General features: G+C 42.7%; 1 protein-coding gene across 4 annotated transcripts in view; it reads right to left on the bottom strand.

Moving 5' to 3' along the window:
* Positions 1-20719, bottom strand: part of STARD13 (StAR related lipid transfer domain containing 13) — a 305534-nt gene that overhangs the window by 60155 nt on the left and 224660 nt on the right. The window contains exon 1 of one of the 4 annotated variants that reach the window (XM_066582896.1): positions 11872-12025. The exons of the other annotated variants lie outside the window; for them this stretch is intronic. The gene's annotated coding sequence lies outside the window, so the exon portion shown is untranslated. Of the gene's footprint in view, positions 1-11871; positions 12026-20719 lie in introns of those variants that run through there. 4 annotated transcript variants of the gene reach the window in all.

The raw sequence follows: 20719 nt of genomic DNA, 5'->3' as shown, positions 1-20719 counted from the left end.
GCAGAATTCGCGGTCAGACACCTGCAGCAAATTCCACAGCAATGTCGGTCCATAGACATGCTGTAGTAAACGATTCTCCCCTGCCCACAAGCGGAAATCAACTGCGATTTTCCGCTCGCAGGGGGAAAAAATCGCAGCATGTTCTGTTCTGTGTGGAAAATCGTGCGGATGGATTCCATTGCAGTTAATAGAAGCCACCTGTCCCATGATATTCTGTGCAGTGGGCACTGCGGAGTCCTGCGTTATGTATTGCACTGCACGTGCATCGGTTCACCAGGCGAGACACTCGTGGTGGATTTGGAGAAGTGAGTATAGGGTCTCTGGGAGGCGCAGGTTCTGATTCCTCTGCGATATTTTGCAGGCGGAATCTGACCTGGTTGTGGGCATGAGGCCTAAATTGAAGTTGGTGATGAGCAGTCCACCAACAGAAAACACCAGCAATCATCTAATATATCTAGGGGAAGCAGCGGCTAGCCATTCATCAGTATGAGAGCTGTGTTAGATTTAAGTATTCGTTACCTTTTCATTTTAGCTTATTTCCTGCTGTTATGCAAATGTTTTTATACTCCCAGACAACCCCATTAATGCCAGAAAGGATAGATAGTGGGCATGGATAAAAAAGAAACCATCCATGATGATGCAAAGGGGATATTCCCCATTTGGCATTATTCCTAATGGACTGGTAAACCATACAACTACTAGTAGAACACAACATGGTAAAGGCACAGAGGTCAGTTACTTTAGAAGTGTGAATGGCTTTTACACCCAGTATGACCTTCCTCATCATATTATGTTATCTAACACATATATTCTAGAATTTAATATAAAACAGATGCCTAAAATAAAAAGCAGTAAAACTGTAAGAGCAATATGTACTAAAAATTTATTCCGCCAGCTCTATTGGGTTTGGGGTTCAATGATGGTTGCTTTAATATTAACCTCCTGTTTAGATTTTGCCTACATTTTTGGCATCCTGATTGAATACTTTGGGTACATTTTGAAAGTTTAGTCTCATTTGATACAAAAGAAAATAGAGACATCCCATGGGCTGAGTGAATTGGCAGCAACTGAATGTTTGTATAGGTAGTGTAAATTACAGTATCAAGAGCATGAATATCCATACATTCTAGTAAAAGTTAACGGTATTTCCAATGTTTCGAAAAATCCACTGAGTAGGGGCAAGCATTACAAAAAGCCACATCCTTGCCTATTAAATCTCATGCTGAGTCCTGGCCTTAGGTTAGAAGGCACTCTGTGTGAAATGTTTTTGGCGTCCCCCCCCCTGTCATAAGAAAAAGACAATATATATAGTGCGCTGATAGGCTGTCTGCCTCTATTCTACTTGTGCAGAAAGTAGCAAGATAGCAGCATATCCACACTAGAAAGCTCAGTGAATGAATACTGTACCCGAACCAAGCTCATAACATAAATACAGTAGCAGAACCAAACTCATAATATAAATACAGCACCAGTACCAAGCTTAATACATAAATGCAGCACTCGAATCAAACTCATAAGATAAATACAGCACAAACCAAAATAAGTACATAGATACAATTCTAGAACCAAGCTAATAACATAAATACAGCCCCAGCACCAAGCTTATATCAAATACAATACCAGAACTAAGTGACTGTGTTGGGGGAACGTCAATGAGCTAATGGCTGCGCCTTGGAACATCAGAGAAGAGGAGGCAGAGCCAGGAGGAGGATGATTCATATAGATCTACAAGGCGCTGCTGCACAGAGAAAGCAGATTATCTGCCTAGGCAGCCCTAAGGGTAGAGAGTGCCCCCAGCCTACACTTGCCTGGTGCCGGTGCTCTGTGGAACTGCTCAGTTTGCATGTTGCTAAGGCCAGCCATGCCACTGTTGCTCCTGTACCATAGATCCTGTGATTCACAGCAGGTCCTGGTTTACTAGAACACAATGATTATACGCTGTATTCAGTCTTTGAACGTGGCAGTCAGTCATTGACCCCCAGGGAATGTACAAAGACAGCAGAGTGGTTCTGTGCAACTATATGTATATTCGTTTATTGTTTTTTTTTAGTAGCTTTTGATGTAACATCTCTATAATGGTCCTTTTACACAGGTAGACCATTGGGCGCAGAAGTGCTTGACATTCATCCCAGCAAGAATCACTATTGTACTTCCACACAGGATCACTCAGTATATAGTTATGGAGTGCGGCAGGGATCATTCCGGCCCACCTGCGTCCATTCACAATAAACAGGCAGTCGAAAGACTGCCTGTTCACACAGGTCAATGGTCATGTGATTTTTATGCCTGCATGTTCCCAATGACAAACAAATTATCGTTCGTCGTTCAGATCGTGCAGAGATTTACACTGAACAATCCAGCAAGAATCTGAACGATAATTGTCCAGCATGTTTTTGTGCATGCAATATGCAGAGAACAGAACCCATTGATTTCAATGGGTTCCTTACCCCTTCCCGATTTAGCACGGGCATTTTTTGCACGCGCAAAGAAAAGAAAATAGAACATGCTCTATCCTCCTGCATGTTTGAGAATCAATGGTCCCCATAAACCAGATCCCAATTCATTAAAAAACAACTAGCATATAAACCAGCCATGCGTCTGCAAAAAAGTACAGTACAAAGTACACATGCAAATCAACTTCATTCACTGCGCAAATACGTTGCCCTGAAACGTATGTATTCGCGTATATGCTCGTCTGAAGCTGCCCCAACCCCATTGACTGCCATGAGTCAGTGTGCACTCACACACGGACATGGAAATCACACAAGTGAATAAGCCCTTACAAGTAAAAAGTTTTTTAAAGTTTTTATTTCTACATTGTATGCATAACGGATGGTAATAGCATGAAAATCTAAACTGCTTTTGGCGTACGATGGAATATTTTGTTACTATAGTGAGTGAATGTACAGTACATTTTTGAAATACTGTACAATAAGACGCCTGCATTAATAAACATGGAGCCTGACAGTAAATGACAAGAGCTCTCCCTGGACTTCACTGACCTTGGCTTTACAACCCATACTAAATATTTCCACGGTATTAATCAGGCCTGAGTAGTTTCCAAGTGACATTCTCTGTGAACTTCAGGGCGCTCTTCCTGAAATAAATGTGTGTGTTGGAAAATATCTATCATGTCCATTTATCTAGTGTTCTTTACAGGGTGTACAGCTGAAAATAATTTAATGTCTGCAGCAGAAAACACGAGCACTTATTAGTTAGAAGAATGTTCTTTCCCCCATTACAAGTATGTTCAACCCTGCAGAATGTTAATGCTACACGAAGAGCCTTCCAGACACCTTTGGCACCACTTATCTCTACAGAAACAATAAAATGGGGACAGAATAAACAAACCTAACCTCTCTATTCTCCTGCTGCCAGCAGACTTTAACAGAATGTCTTCCATATATATGAGGTTGTTGGTGGATCTAGGTCCACAATCAAACATTTAAGTCAATGAGTAAATTAAAGGAGTTTTCCAGGAGCAAAACTATTGGTGACCTATTAGTGGGGGTCCGCTATTCAGGGCCCCACCGATCAACTACTGACACTCTCCTATAGACTGTCAGCTCTGTCCGTAACGCAGTGGCCCTGTTTGGTATTGCATCTTTCTCCAATTCACTGCAATAGGAGCTGCAATGCCAAGCTAGGCCACTGCACTATGGATGGCATTTTGACAGTTTCGGCTGTCCTTAGTAGGATGTCACCAGCTAAACAGTTGGGGTCTTTAGACGTGGACCCCATTTGATTTGCTATTGGTGAACTATCCTGAGCATAGGTCACCAATAGTTTTGCTCCTGGAAAACCCATTTAACACTACGTAGTCGTTTTACAAATCAGACACACAATTATATATTCACATAACTAAATTAAAGAGGTTTACCAAGAATATACATTAATAGCTTATAAGGCTTTAGGGCGTCTACCCACTTGCGTTGCCGATTTTCGCACGTGAAAAACGCGGCGTTTTCGCGTGTTTTTTGTGCGTTTTTCACGGCGTTTTTTGTGCGTTTTTTGCAGCCCTCCATTGACAATCATGGGTGCATTAAGAGAAAAATAAGGACACATATGCAACTGACAGTTCCTATGTGAAAAAAAACCACGAAACGGAAAAAAAAACCCAGATGGACAAGAACACATTCTATACTAATTGCTCTTGAGAAAAAACGCAAAACATCACAGGAAAAAAAATCGCAAGTGGGTAGGCACCCTTAATATGTGATTGGTGGGCGTCCCACTCTTGGAACCACCACCAATCAATAGAATAAAAAGGCACCAGCGCTCAATTCCCTATTTATCCGTGCACAGTTGCTCATCTTTATATGTGTCTGTACCTGTGCGCTTGGTATTGCAGCTCTGCTACATTCTGCGGCTTGCATATAGACTGCCTAATCACTGCCATCAATATGTATTCCTAGAAATCCCCATTAAGATGCCTTCACATGTAATGGATTTGCTGTGGATTTTCAGAAGTGGAAAAATCCACACCAAAATCTGCACCAAATCCACTATGTTTGAATTTACCCTTAAGACCTGCATTGGTACCCCAGACTATGTTAGCCTATCTGACACGGCATAGGATAGAGGAGGAGTTCCTGAAATCAGAGATATATTGATTTTGTTATGATGTGATTCAGTAGTTTCATGTAAAAAGCTATATAAATGCTGCCAGGATCACAGAGAAAACCTGTGAGATCAGCTTCTATTGCCCATATGCAGTAATTGACAGCTCTCCCTCTACACACATTTAGACAGGAAAAGCTGACAGATCCACTTTTACTTCCTTGAAGGGAATGCATTGTCAGAAAATGCTCTATTTAAACCAAATTTTATGATACATTTTTTTTGAATTTATGGAAATGTTCTTTTATAATTTTCCATGTCATCAAGTATATTTAAAGATAAATACTGAAGTCTTGCAGTTTTCACTCTGGGCACTAAATCTAATAATAGGTTGATAATTCCTGCTCTGTAGGGGATATTTTTCAGCAATCATTTTATTATTATCACAGGCAGGATTGCACTGACAGGTAACACATATATATAAATAACATAGGATCCACCATTCACAATAGGTGATGGTCACAGCCCACCTCCTGCCCCTTGCTGTACAACAACCTTTGCACTGATCATAGAGCATGCCCACAACACTGCTCCATAGAAATCAATAAGTATGTCATCTCCAAATACTGATTCGCTATAGTCCACATGGCTGCTACTAACTGAGGCAAGATGGCTGCCCTCATTATTATGTACGGAGCATGAAGTAAAACATTGACAGTCAGAAAATAAAAACAGAAAAGAGAATGTATGGCAGTATAATAAATGCATGTGATACATTCCCTTGAAGTCTACATCTGCGCCTGTGTGGTGCAGAGTGCTAAGGCAGCAGAAATGCAGTCCTAAGCGCTCGCTCACAACTTGAAGGTTGCAAGTTCAATCCCCACATGGTTCATGTAGCCGGCTCAAGGTCGACTCAGCCCTCCATCTTTCTGAGCTCAGTAAAATGAGTGCCCAGTTTGGTACTCTTGAAAGAACTGTGGAATAAGTTGGCGCTATACAAATAACAAGACTTTTCTTTTTTTTATTTATAGTCTAACCAATGTATAAAAAAGTGGGTACACATTAAACGTCTTTTACAATGCGCTTCCTCTGCATTTGCTTTTCGGGCGCATACTTTAAATGTGCTCATAGACTCTCATTACTCTCTGGCATCATCCAACAAATTCTAACATGAACGCCATTTCTATAGAAATGTTTATGTACTGCTTGAAGACAACCTACTGTACGCTCTAAACATCAAAAAGGTGTTAACCCTTTCCAATCCAATTTGTATCCTGGTTTTCCCAGGAGGCTTACTCTTTTTCTGCCGTTACACAACTGCGCTATATGCTGGCTAAAGCCAGTACTGCATGAGGTGACATGTTGGATAGGCTCCGACAGCAGAGAGGCTGGCAATATACAGTAAGAGAACCCCGACGGACGTCTTCCAACATTGGAGCTGTACAGCCTTAAATCATAATGTCTTCAGACGTCAGACAGTGGATTGGAAAGGGTTACATTACTTTAAATTGTGGTATGATAGCAAAGGGCATTCTTCCACCTTGTGTACTTTTATGTCAATATATCTTCTAATCAATCGGGCCAACTATTTGTGGGAAAGAAACAATGTAGTAGAAGCCCAGGGAGGGTCCAGTCTACTCTGGTAGATGGTTCTCAAGATCCTCGCAAGCAACTATTGTTGCTGGAGTACGCCACAGCCAGTCAGATCTATCCCCTGCAGTGGCCTTGTATTATGTGGTAGCCATTCAGACTAATGGCCGTCCATGGAACAAATGGATGGCCCAAGTCTGCCAGAGCAAAAGCTGCTGCTTGTTCGTGAATCTCCGTACCGATTCATTAAAGGGTGTCCTGAGTGGGAGACCTCCTCTTATAACATCCTTGTGCACACATAGGCCATATGTATAAGAGTTGTATAGGAGAACCACTTTAAATTTGTGTGATCACTATACACTGAATGGCCACTTAATTACAGACATCTGTCCTTTAATGATTGGAGCATTCTTGTATGGAGATCAGACATGTGACCCGAAGAAAGAAAACGAGTATGCAACCTAGAAAGAAAATGAGTATGTTTTCTATGAATCTGTTTCAGCTTGAATCCATGTTAGATGGAAAATCCAGCAATCTGAGCGACTTCCAACGAGGCCAGGGCCAGGATTTCATGCATTCCCCACTTTGTGGGGTTTTCTTGTGTATCGATGCGGAGAGTACAGTATGCCGACTCACCAAGAATAGTGTGATTGATGCAAAATGCACTAATACAACTGCAAAATGCCTTGTTCATGCATAAATATGTTGCACTGAGGCACATGCAAAAACGCATATGTCCATGTGAAACCACCCTTAGGGCTCAGTCACACGGGCGCCAATGCACGATAAGACGGCCGCACCGGGTGCGGATGTCTCTCTGCATGACCGGCTCCATTGCTGGCCATGTGTTCTATCTGTCAGCCTGTGCGGAGAGTCGTCCGCACCGGCAGAGCAGCGGTCTTATTCTGCAGAAACACTGGCGCATCGGCGCCTGTGTGATTGAGCCCTTAGAAGAATGTATATAGAGGGACGGCGCAGACTAGTGTGATGGGAAATGTTGTGAAATGTGCACAGTACTTTGAGGAAGATAATCTATGTAATTGTTTGCTTCCTCTTTTCTTGTGTTTGGGGAAGTTTCTCTGTGTCTAGATATGAACAGGATTAAAATAGTATTTTGTAGAAATAAACAAATTTTTATAAAACCTTCCCTGGTAACAGATTCCCTTTACATTGCCTTTGCATGGGCAGCTTAGGGTCCTTTTACATGGAGCAATTAATCGTTGGAATGAGCAAATGAGAGGTTTGCTTTCAGGCGATGTCCATTTACACGCAAAGATAATAGCTGACATTTTTTTCAGCATTTTCTCATTTAGTCCATGGTTGGTCTGCCAGGGGAGTCTGAAAAAGCCAGGGAAAGTGTGTGAGCATCTGAACGGTCGCTTTTTAGATGGAATGACTGATGAACGATGATTCGAGAAAACAGCGCTGCTATAGTGCTGAAAAGATCGCGTGAATGGGCTACTTCAAGCTCCATGAAGTAGCCCGTTCACACAATCCTAGGTTCGGGCTGTGTGCTTTCAAGGCTCCCATAGAAGCCTATGGAAAGCATGCAGCAAAGATAGGACATGTCCTATCTTTGCGCACACCTCAGAGTCGACATGCGAGTTTGCACTCGCATGTCCTTTCTTTGTGAGACGCGATGATTCAGCGGGTATAACAATCGTCCATTTGAACGCTCCCATAGGAACCTATAGCAGTGCTAAAATAGCGATCGTTTAAATGAGCCTAAGGTTGGGGTCACACAAGACGAAATTCTCATGGAATGGCCTTGCCGAAAAAACGCAAGATTTCGGCAGAAAAAGTGCAGCATCAAAATCCATGGCCTTTAGCCGCGGGTTTTGGAGCGGTTTTGCCGTTGGCATTTCGCTGCAGCTTTTTCTCCCCACAGAGAGGGGCCGCTGCAAAAACGAGAAAAGAATTGACATGCTGCGGAATAGAATTCCGCACTGCATGTCAGTTTTCGTGTGGCTTGGCCGCAGTGTGTGGACGAGATTTTTGCAAAATCTCGTCCACTTTGCTGGCTAATCCTGGGATTAGGAGCTGCGGGCAGAATTGCCGTGCGGACTTTCTTTTTTCTTTTTTGCAAAACGCACTTGCAGTTTTTGATGCAGTCTGAGCCAAAGCAAGAAGTGAATCCAGCAGGAAGGAAAAGTTCAAGTGCTTCCTTTATTGTTCTCATTCTTGTTTAATCCACTTCTGGCTTTGGCTCAAAAAAATGTATCAAAACCTGCGAGTTCGTTTTCGAAAAAATGCCATGTGTGAAGCCATCCTTAAGGTCCTGGCACGGTGTGCTATTACTTTCATGTGCTAGGGTATGTTTACACAGCACATTTTTACCGTGGCACCCGCCACTGAGTCTGTGCAGATTGCGCATCAAATTCCACAAAAAATCCACACCCCATTCAATTCAATGGGAATCGGCACTCTAGTCTATACGATGTGGATTTTTCCGTATGTGGATTTGAAGTGTCATGTCACTGTTTGATGCGAATTCTATCGGGAATTTCACACGCAGATTTACTCATTGAATAGGGCTAAATTCACGTGCGGATACACGGGAGGAGGTTTAGCCAAGGCCAGCGCTGTTAAAACATGTCAGCTGGTTCTATTGAGCCATTAGAAGTCATTTTGAGGATTTAACTCGACCGAAGGAATTCCAGGCTGCGGCGTATTTACGCTAGGCCCGGCTGTGTAAATGAACGAGTTGCAACTCAATTGCGGCTTTTTCGCGATCATGCACATCGCCCATGTGAAAGAGGCCTTAGACATTCAGGGTCCGGTAGGTTATGCTCCATTGGGAAGACACTGCATAACCGCATTTAATTCTGGAATTCTACTGTTAAGATCACTCCTATCATTACAATATCAGCGTAAACCAATAACGAAGAACAGCCCCTTTAGTATTTCGTTTTTACTGTCTGCGCCCAGCCAGTAGAGCAGTCATTTCTACAAACTAAACATACTTAACTCATTTGCCATCGTTTAGGACGTTAATTTCTCTTTCCTCTTGCGGTTATTACAAAGTGCAATGTTTATCCTTTCATTTCCAATTCTGCGTGTACTTGCTCCTTTCCCAGATCACAAGTAAATACAAGTAATCAGTAGGAATTTCAGTGAAATACATAAAGCAGTCATCCTTATGACTTTAGCAGAAGATAAACGATTCCAGACATTGGATACGATCCACTTTCCCACACAGGCTACAATGTTTTGTCATCCATATTGGGTAATAACACTGGGATTTTTCCCGTCAGTTAACAGCCAATTTTTTTTTCAGCTTCTGGCCTGTTCAAAGGCAGATAGACTAGAAGAACACAATTAGTCTTTATCTCCTATCATTTCGTAGAATAAATATTTAACTCAAGGCAGCGATGACTTCTAAGATTTTCCATTTCAGCCTGATCTTGAAAAGCTGTGCGGACTGACATGTAGGCGTTTCAAGGTGTCTCAAGACGAAACGTTGGACTTTTTAATGAGCCTTTCAATTTTTCTTTCTTCTAAATTACTTTACGTGTATGTCCACGATTATAGAAAGGTCATGTATAGGGAGTTCATGGTATTGTACGTCAGCTGGCACTGAAGGGCACGCCTGTTTAAATGTGAATGCCATATACTAAATATGGCACGTCCCGCCCTGATTGGCACCATTTCCATTTCTGCAAGAAGTCACAGCTGTGAGGTACGGAATCTAAGTGAAGAATGCGGAATAATTCAGCCAATCTAAAAGCACCCTAAAAAGGGGTATTCTTGGATTTTTTTCTATTTATGTCTAACAGGTCATATAAGATCGTCAGGGATTTTTCACTTGAATCTCCACCGATTGGCTGATTACAATGGCCGCTGTCACTGTGGTCAGCGCAGGAAGTAGGAGGCGCTGATCATAATGTAGTAGCCCATTGGGTACTACAGTTGTGGGTCCTATCGAATTCCATGAGAGCTGTGCCTGCAATATCAACCTAAGCCACTGCAGTATGGTCAGCACTCTCTGCCTCTTGAGCTGACCACAGCAATAGTGGCTACAGGAATCAGCTGATCATGTACTAATGACTGTTGGTTATCTATAGAATTTTTCTTTTTTAAGTCCTGGAATACCCCTTTAAACAGCTCTGTTCTCATCTGCATTCAGGTCTCCATTCTTCTGATTCGTCATAGGTAAGAAAAACCGGAAACCCTGTAGCAAAAGGATCTGTCCTATTACAAAACCCAACAGCACCAGATGGATTCCATTGACTATAATGGGTCCATCCAGCTTCCATTACGCTATCCGGGATTTCACCTGGGATTTTTTGTTGGCTCTGCACCGTAGCTCCAGAGATGACCAGAGCATTACAAATATAAGGAATCCGCCTATAAATCTGTCCCAGTATACTGTTAGGGTCTGATGACAAGTTAAGGTCAGGATGAGGATCTCATCCAGCAGCGTCTTGGATCCTCTTGTTTTCTTCTTCTGTATCTTGTTCCCAATAGCAAGCAGCAGAATTATGAATTCAGCTCTGGGCTATAGTAGAGTCTAATACTTAGAATCAATACCAGATTAGTCATGTGAAGTATTTACAAACTTATACAACTTTTTATGTAACTTAAATCTATATATAAAATGTGAAAGGTAGACGTACCATTTAACTGAAAATGGGTCATAAATTAAAGGGTCTTGCCTCCGCAGAGTGAATCTACTGAGATACTATAGTTGTTTGTCACTTCTCAGAAACAAGCTAATGCTTATAGAAAGCTACATTTCCTTAACAGTCTTATATTGAGAGACATAGCGAGTCATGTACAACAAATACATTGCAACACCACATTTGGTAAGAGCAAAACAGCGCAGAGCCGTCTCACAGCTGGGATTCTGCTATACGTTTTCTGTAACATAGTTAGAAAAGTTATGAAAAGTTTTCCTCTATAGAAACTTTTCATAACTATGTTCCAAACACTCAGGTCTTACCCCTTTCGTGCTACCAGCACCTTTTACATACACATGCATCCTGTTTTATCACTATTTCTACTGCAATGAAGCTACCCGAGACCAACATCCAGCAAGTGAGAAGTATAATCCCAGAAAATCAATACTATCATCATACATAATGATACATCAACACTGCAACATTAGAACTTCAGGTACAAATACAGCAAAACTAAGTTTGTCTATGTAGCAGAACCAAGTTTACCATTTGCCACAACTAATGGTCATATGCCACCGTATTATCTGTCATTGTCCAGCATACTGCAGGTAAACATAATGAGTTTAGACGCTCCGTAGTCTAATACATACATTTTCTACGTATATATACCCTATCCCTGTCATCTTTACAACCCCACATATCTCTCCCTGAGATCTCCTCTCAAAGACGGCTTTCAAGAATATTACAAAAGCAGAGCTCAGCGGCTTATTAAGACTTTACTGTCGTTAAACTATAAATCAACGTGATGACGCACAAAGGGAACAGTTCAATGACATAGTCAGCTCTGCTGCATCTGTAAATAATAAGATCCCGTTGTGTTGTTTCAGTTAGAACTTTTTTGCTGTAAACTTACATGAAAACAGCATGTTATGACATGCTGGGACTTATGGTCCTTCAGATAGCTTCCTGACAACATACTGCATTGATACCCCTCAACTACAACTCCTGTCATTTGATGGATAATAGGAGTTAGGACTATACCTGATTCTACCCACTGAATATATACACCGCCCCAGTAACAAGAGGGGACAATGAACAGTACCTTGGCAGCATACCCCTTCCTCATATCATTTTCCTGGGCTTTTCCTGTATTCGGCAGCTTCGTCTGCTCCCCTATAATCCAGGCACCCAGCTTGTATATATCCCAGTGATGCTGTGTACAGCTGTGCTCTACATTATTGCCTGCCCGACCAGCGCTCGAACTGTTTTCACAATCCCACAAGCCCTGCCCATCCTTACTGAGGAACTGGGGCTAAACAGCTGGAATTCCGTAAGTTCCTCCAAGCAGCTGCTTGTAGTAAGACACCAGTATGATGAAAGCATTTATCATTGTGAATGTGCAATTTCTCTTCCTTGGTAATTATTATCCATCATAAGTGTCTCTTAGAAAAGCAGAGAATACAAAGTGTATGAGATATTGCAACGTCTAATAGGCATGTACCGGTCTGCGTGACCTATGGAGAATGTGGACTTGGCTCGCTGATCATGTAAAGAACAGGCTACGGCGATTAAAACGTGCAATGGTGAAAATCACTCAGAGATATTATGTATAATATACATGGGATAATGGTAAATTGGTGGATTTAGGAGATTTATATAGACGTTTGCACTCATGGTACTGTAGCATTAACTAGCTCCTTGTCTTGATTCTGCGGTAAGTGATTGGTAATGGGGCTGACTGATTTAGAAAACCCATTTTCATATACTCTATTCTTGTTCAGGACCCACATCAACAAGCTAGAGCCAGGGCTAAAGAATCATAGTGGGCCACATAAGTCATTTATAAGCCCCACTGTGCCCCCTGGGCAATTAGTAAGCACCTATTGTGTCTCCATAGCACTTAGTTTAGGCCTCCACTATGGCCACTGAGCAATTAGTAAGTACCCACTGTGCTCCCTGAGCAATTAGTAAGGCTCTACTGTGGCACCTGAGCAATTCGTACCCACTGTGCCCCCTGAGCAAGTAGTAAGGCTCTACTGTGTCCCTTAAGCAATTTGTACCCACTGTGTCCCCTGAACAAGTAGTAAGGCTCTACTGTGTCCCCTGAGCTATTCGTATCCACTGTGCCCCTTAAACAATCAGTAGGCTCCATTGTCCCCCCTGAGCAATTGGTAAGGCCTGACTGTGCCCCTGCAATAAAATAACAAACACCCTCTCCTTGAACATGCTTCCACAATGTCCTCTATCTTTTGCCTTGACCTCTTTTGGCTAGGGTCCTGCACAAAAACATCACCACGCTGCTTGCATGACGGAGAAGGCGCCAAGTGATGGGACAGGAAGCATTTGGGTTCCTGCAGTGGCACTGTCAGATTCAAATGTATCTATGTCTTAAAGACAGGGATACAATCGATTTAAAAAAATGAAGACTGCATCAATCTCGCCCCTGAGTAGGCCCTCCCAGGCTCAATGGGTCCCAGAACCTGCCTGGGTTTGCTGGAGGCTGGAACAGAGAGGGTCTTCAAAGAGCATCTCTCTCTTTGGAGGACCTAGCACAACAGTGTATTACACAGATGACATGTTGATTTTGATGGGCGCCATGCAATGCTTCATATTCCCTGTGGAGGCAGTGCAGGAGTATTAAGCATATGCTGTTGGTGTTAACTGCATATCAGATATAATTGCTGGTGTTCCCCGCTAGGAAATACTCTATGATCAGCTTATGTTTGGATGACCCTTCTAATTGCAGTAAAAGGTGGGCAACCCTTTTAAGATGTATTTCCATCTTCTGACACATCAAAAACCGGCAAAAGATAACATTGTGGTGGTTGGTGGACAGGGAGCTGTGACAAAAAGCCTTGTAGTATCCTTAGAGATTTATTGGATATTTTGGGCAACTTATTTTGGGAAGAAACAAAAATTACAACTTTTTTCCCTGAGAATCAGCATGGCTCACCAATTCCCATGATATTCTCTAACAAGTCTTATCAATTAATGGTCCTTTTACACAGGCGGATTATCGGGACCGAGGGTTCCTCCGAATGTTCGTTTGCCCAGAATATGGGCTGATAGGCTCATTTATACAAGCATAAAAATGCCTGTTGCTTGGCTGAATGTATTCCCATGTAAGCAGGGAGACAGGCAGCCAATCAGTGACAGCTGTATGAGGAGCATCGATCATGTTAACGATCAGTCATCCCCATGGGGCAACTAATCTGCCTGTAAACATAGAGGGAACTAGAACCCTTTTATTTAACAATCGCCATAGATGTCTGAGGGCTTGTCTTTTTGTGGGACGAGTTGTATTTTTCAATAGTACTGTATAATGTACTGAAAAACTTTAAAAATATATAATATAATAAAAGTGGAGTGCAATGGAAAAAAAGATAAATTCCGCCATTTTAGGATGTGTACACACTGCAACTGCAAAAAATCACTTGATAACTTTACTCTACGCGGCAGTACTATTATTACGATACCAAATTTATGTAGTTTTTTTTTTTTTACAAAGCTAGGAAGCAATTTTTTTATACGTGCATGTAAAACGCACACAAAAAAAAATCAGATAGATTTTTACGGATCAAATTCACAATCACCCATGTGAATATAACCTGAAGCTAATATGGTCATTAATAATACTCTGATAGAGGATGTCATTCAGCTTTCCCAGTACCTGAAGCCACCACTAGGTTGAGCTTATTGTGTATGAATTTCAATAGCTCATTGTAAGATATATATCTGTATGCAGTGAGCTCCCCCTGGTGGTGGCTGCAGGTCAACGGAATTTTATACTGAAGTTAAGGGCTCATGCCCACGAGTGTTGCGGGATACGCCCGCGGTAATAAAGCCAACCTACGGCAGCCGAAAAAGCATTGCAAACTGCAAACCAAAATAGTATACAAATGCTTGGAATTTGATGCGGATTTTGGTACAGATTTTTTGCTGCAGAAAATCCACACTGTTATGTGTTAACGTAGCCTTACATTAATTCATTACATCAATTAGTTATTACATCATTTAATTTAATCGTCAAGAGCATTACTGGCGTGTATGTGGATGTAAATGGCATCCCCTAGGGTGTTCACTCATGAGCATTACTGTCATATATGTGGATGTACATGGCGTTCCCCGAGGATGTTCACTGCTCAGCATTAACGCCATATATGTGGATGTACATGGCGTCACCCGGGATGTTCCCTGATGAGCATTACCGGCATGTATGTGGATGTACATGGTGTCCTCCAGGGTGTTCACTGATGATCATTACCAGCATGTATGTTGATGTACATGGCATCCCAGAGGTTGTTCACCACTGAGCATTACCAGCATGTATGTGGATGTACATGGCATCTCCCGGAATGTTCACTGATGAGCATTACCGGCATGTATGTGGGTGTACATGGTGTCCTCCAGGGTGTTCACTGATGATCATTACCAGCATGTATGTGGATGTACATGGCATCCCAGAGGTTGTTCACCACTGAGCATTACCAGCATGTATGTGGATGTACATGGCGTTCCCCGGGGTGTTTACTGATGAGCATTACCGGCATGTATGTGGATGTACATGGCGTCCCCCAGGGTGTTCACTGCTGAGCATTACCATCATGTATGTGGATACACATGGTGTTCCCCGAGGGTATTCACTGCTCAGCATTAACGTCATGTATGTGGAGGTACATGGCATCCCCCGGGGTGTTCACTGATGAGCATTACTGGCATGTATGTAGATGTACATGGTGTCGCCCAGGGTGTTCACTGATTAGCATGGATGCTGGACAGACATCTGTCTGGGATGATTTAGTGATCCTGCACTGAGCATGGGGTTGGACCCGATGACCCTGGAGGTTCCTTCCAACTCTACCATTCTATGACTCTCAAGATTGGATGAGGAATCAGATAGTTTATCTATCCATGTGATTTACTTGGATTTGCATATGTCATCTCAAGGATTTTACGTTGTTTCTTTTAAATGAACCGAACAGACGACAGAACATTACTCAGGATGGGTATTTTTATACAAACTTTCTGGTAATGAGCAGTAATGGCATCACGTTAGGTTTACTTTTGCTTACTTATGCCCGTCTTCTGGGAAAAGGATGGCAAACTACGATGTTAACAAGAAAAGTCCTTGCATTGTGATCAAAGAGAATTAAGGAGAAGAGCAATTACTGTAAATGGCAAAAATGATTCATCCAGTGGAACACATTTCACTATTTCACACATTACACTACTCCTTGTAGCACTGCGGGGGAACTAACGCAAATATGCAGCAATGTAATACATGAATAGAGATGAGAGGATGCGCCATTCACTGCAGCTCATGTCTGAGTCTGGAGGCCGGACTCCACTTTTCTTTTGCACTAGTTTTCAGAAATCTTCCAACTCTCCATCCACTTTAGTCTGCATATCCTAACTGCTACAATGTATGTTAGATAAGATATGGACGCCAATGTAAATTTACACAATTTCCCTGTTGCAATAATAGACACGGGCACAAGCAGCATTGGACTGGCGTTCCTTGGGCCCACCAGATATAAGCCATCAATACAAATATATAAGGCTCACTTCAAGCAACCCTCCGGTCCTTGAGAAACAAAGTTGGCCGAACCACTTCTCTGACCACCTGATGTACACTGTGTATTAATATTCATCAGTAGTCTACGACCCTACATGCTGATGTGACTGGCCAGTGCTGCTCGCCCGGTCAATCAAAGCAGGTGTATAGGTCTTAGACTAATGATGCATACTTGTGCACAGTGTGCATCAGGCAGAGAAGCCGATGTGGCCATCTTCGCTTTTGGATTGGAGGGTCACTTTTATGTCATCTTTATCCCTGTTCTTTCATTGTATGTACAAGACATCAAATAAGTTATTTGTGATCAACCCATAGCAAATAGAGCAGAGTAACTGGCTCCAATGTCAGCGCCAAATGAGATTGTCTTCTACTGGTCCTTTGGGGTCCATGTATAATTGGGGTCCATTACAGTATCAGAGACTTGGTCCACTGAAGTATCCTTAGGGTGGGCTAGTCCAACCGGGGGGACATGAGTAGAGACATTTTCATGAGGACCTGGAAGTAGACAGACTGTAACCTCACTCAGAAAATGAATAAGGTGCTTACGTATAGAACATTAATGACTGGGACTTTTGGCACTTTTACTATTAATTGTCAGGGTTTCGCTGCTCGGGATCCCCGACGATTAACGGTTTGCTGAGCCCACTGTCAGTATAGACAGCACCGGAAGCAGATAGCGCTCTCTGTATTGCAATGGTTCGGTTTGGTACTGCAGGCACAGCTTCCATTGACTTCTTTAGGAAATTTTAATATCAGATCAGTGGGGATAAACTCCTAACCCTTCTCCCCTCATTGGCTATTGGAAGAGCATTGTGGACTTTTCCTTGGTCTATGATGTTACATTCATTAGTCACCTGGCTTTCCTGCAGCTCAGTCCCACTCAAGTGAATGAGATTGAGTTTCAATACCAGGCACAGCCATTAGACAATGTACAGCGCTGTGCCTAGTATACAATGAAGAGGCTGCGGCGATCAGTGGAGCACCATGGCTCCTTCACAACCTAATCAGCGGGCGTATCAGGAATCGAACCCCCACTGATGTGATATCAATGTTCCAGAAAAACTTTTTACTGGAAGAATTGCATATAGTCTCAAACTTTGCAATGTATAAAGAAGAGGTGTTGGAGATTAAATGAACGTTAAAGTAGAAAAAAGGAACAGCATAAAACTGAGGAAACACAAAGCATTTTCATGGCCCCGTACTTCTCCAGCCAATATATGCAGAACATACAGAACCAAGGAGATGAATAATAGTTGTTTCACAGTCTGATAGGGACAAGTCTTATAAAATGTAATCGTTATTTATATGTAACTGCTTGTGGTCGAATGAGCCAGACACATGCACACGCTATGTAAAGAATGCTACTAATCCCTAACTAACACCGACAGGTAATAGCTATTAGGGCTTCTTCACACTAGTGATTGCGATATCGTCACGAGAAAATCGCTCATGAGATGTCTTAGCGTCAGTGATGTTTTTTTCTTGCAAAAATATTGCTGCCTCTTACGGTTTTCTCATGTTCAGTTTAAACAGCGGCCGTTCAGTAGTAAACGGTCACTGTGTTATCTCAATGGAGGGGGACGGGGAAGCGAGAGGAGAGAAATCTCCTGCACTGCCCCGCCCCCCTGCTGGCTGCTCCGTGAGCGAGACAGCTCTGCTAGCTCCCGTGCAGGAGCATGGGAGTGAGGAAAAACAGGGATGAGTGTCGGGCACTGTTTGCCCAACATTCGTCCTGTGTAAATGGACCTTAAGTGGGCCTTCAGAGAACCCATAGCCTATTTGGTGGATGATAGATGACGGGGAGGGGTGGAGCTCTCTCAGGACTTGTGTCCACTAATCAAAGTTAAGCTTGACTAGAAAAGCACGTCTCTCACTATGGAGGGCCCACAGATCCGTACATCAAATGTATAACACTTAAAGGGCTTGTCGGTACTGACAGGCTCCCTTATTATAAAGAGGCATTTCAATGAAAACATAGGGGGACCCACACATTTATGTAGAATTATGCCAGAAATGTACGTCAAGTCGGACTTGGCATGTTGGCACCCTCTGCATAGGCGCATTATATGCCAATATGTGCCTATTAAAGATGAGCAAGTGTACTCGCTAAGGCTAACTACTCGAGCGATTAGTGCCTTAGTCGAGTATCTGCCCGCTCGTGTCTAAAGATTCGGGTGCCGGCGAGGGTAACAGATGAGTTGCGGCAGTGAGCAGGGGGAGCGGGGGGGGGGGGGGAGAGGGATCTTCCCTCTATTCCTCCCTGCTCTCCCCTGCCGCTCCCCGCCTGCCGCCGGCCCCCGATTCTTTAGAGACGAGCAGCTAGATACTTGGCTAAGGCACTACTCGCTCGAGTAGTTAACCTTAGCGAGTACGCTCGCTCATCTCTAGTGCCTATATATAGTCTGCTGTGCTATTTGTTCCAATAATAAAAGAACTACAACTAACTGAACAAAAGCAAACTGAAAGCATCCAGTTTTGTGGGGTTTTTTTGAAAACTCATTCAAATTAATGCATAAAAAATGGAAAAATTTATTTCAGTTTTAATTCCATTTCTCTGCTCCAAAGATGAAAGATGAGACAGGAAGCCCCGAAACACAAATGTGACCTGGCCATAATACATACTTCCTGTGTCCCTCCATCCCCTTCATCATGTACAGGGGTGTAACTATAGAGGATGCAGGGGATGCAGTTGCACCCGGGCCCAGGACCCTTAGGGGGCCCATAAGGTCTTTCTTCTCCATGTAGAGAGCCCAGTATTATGAATAAAGCATTATAGTTGGGGGCCCTGTTACAGATTTTGCATTGGGGCGCTGAATCTTCAAGTTACGACTCTGGGTATGGGTACAGAAGAAGGGAGGGGGGCCCAGCTGAACTTTTGCACCTGGGCCCCTGAGCTTTTAGTTACGCCCCAGATCATGTATACAGTTCTGACCACCCAAACTTTACTGACTGCTGCCAGCAGAGGGCGGCATCACTCTCTCGCAGGGATGCCTGTGGGCAATATAATGTAGTAGAAGCACTGTCTATCTGTTTAGAGTACATCCCTGTCTGAGCACTGTTTAGTTTAGTGCTAAGAGGGTAAAGTATGGTATTATGTGGGTTCTGCTGGGCTTTATTTGGTGAGAAACAACACAGTACTTCGAAATGCAGTATATACTGTGTATATAGGCAACCTATGGCACTGAACTGAGCACTGCGACTTGTATGAAAAATCAGTGCAGTACGCATTGTCAAGCACCGCAAGTGTTCGCTATTATATGCAGGAACTGTATATTAGTATGGACATATTGGGGTACCCACAGCAGAAACAAAGTGGGAATAATATACTATTGCAGAAAGAATGCGGCATCCCAGCATCATAACACCTATACAGCTGGTGCAATACGACACTTATTCTGCCCATCTTCACCCATCAGCAGTTGCCAGCACAATAGGTTACCTTGGTTCTTTTTAGGACTTTTTTAAATGGGACGACCTTCTGGGTGCAGATGCCCAACGGGTCGTCCAGTGGTGATCGTTTCTGGGCTTTTACATAGAAACGATCATCACATCTGTTTTTTCAGTATTCAGGTAGTTACCACAAATGATTGCGTGCTTGGTTACCTATAGAAACAACTACGCAATACAATGTCTTGTACCTATACCCTAGCGCATACAGAATATACATGTCCTTACGCCCACACATACACAGTTTCTCATACATTATGGTATGGTTAGGATTCATGCACATAGCAAACAATGGCACCATATGTAATTGTAACAAAAACCAAGTTCTATACAGTTATTTGGGGGAAAATACAGCAATTTCTTCTATGCAGATACACTAAGCAAAATAGCGCAGTTTTGCTGCCCCCTGGTGTTCAAATTTATGCTTGCATGGTGCTTCAAATCATAAGGAGGTTGTAATATTATTTAGGAATTTTTCCTGACTTTCAAAACCGGCACCAGAATATATTATAATATTAGCTTAAATAGGATTATATTGTGTCCTAAATATATCTTTTAAGAATTTTTTTTGTGTTTTTAATGTTTACATTTTTGGTCACAATCCTAAAATTGTGCATTTCCGAAATTCCGCACGGAATTGCCGCGGCAAATCCGGCCTGTGTGAACCCAGCCTAATAGTCTGATACCTCCTGATCTTGGGAAAAGGAACTTTTCAGCAGTCTTCCCATTAACATCACAGACAGGATTACACTAAGTGGTGACAGCTATATGTAGACAACACAGGATTCAGCATTCACAATAGGTATAAGCTGGGACTATTTACACCCCCTCCCTGCAAAATGACCTCTGCATCGGTCATAGAGCATGTCTATAGCAGTCTCCCATACAAGTCAATGGGTCCCTCCTGTCTATTGAGTGAATGGCCCAT

Source organism: Eleutherodactylus coqui, chromosome 1 (assembly GCF_035609145.1).
Source record: "Eleutherodactylus coqui strain aEleCoq1 chromosome 1, aEleCoq1.hap1, whole genome shotgun sequence".
NCBI lineage: Eukaryota > Metazoa > Chordata > Amphibia > Anura > Eleutherodactylidae > Eleutherodactylus > Eleutherodactylus coqui.
The sequence above is the reverse complement of the archived record's forward strand: the minus strand, read 5'-3'. Positions and strand labels throughout refer to the sequence as shown.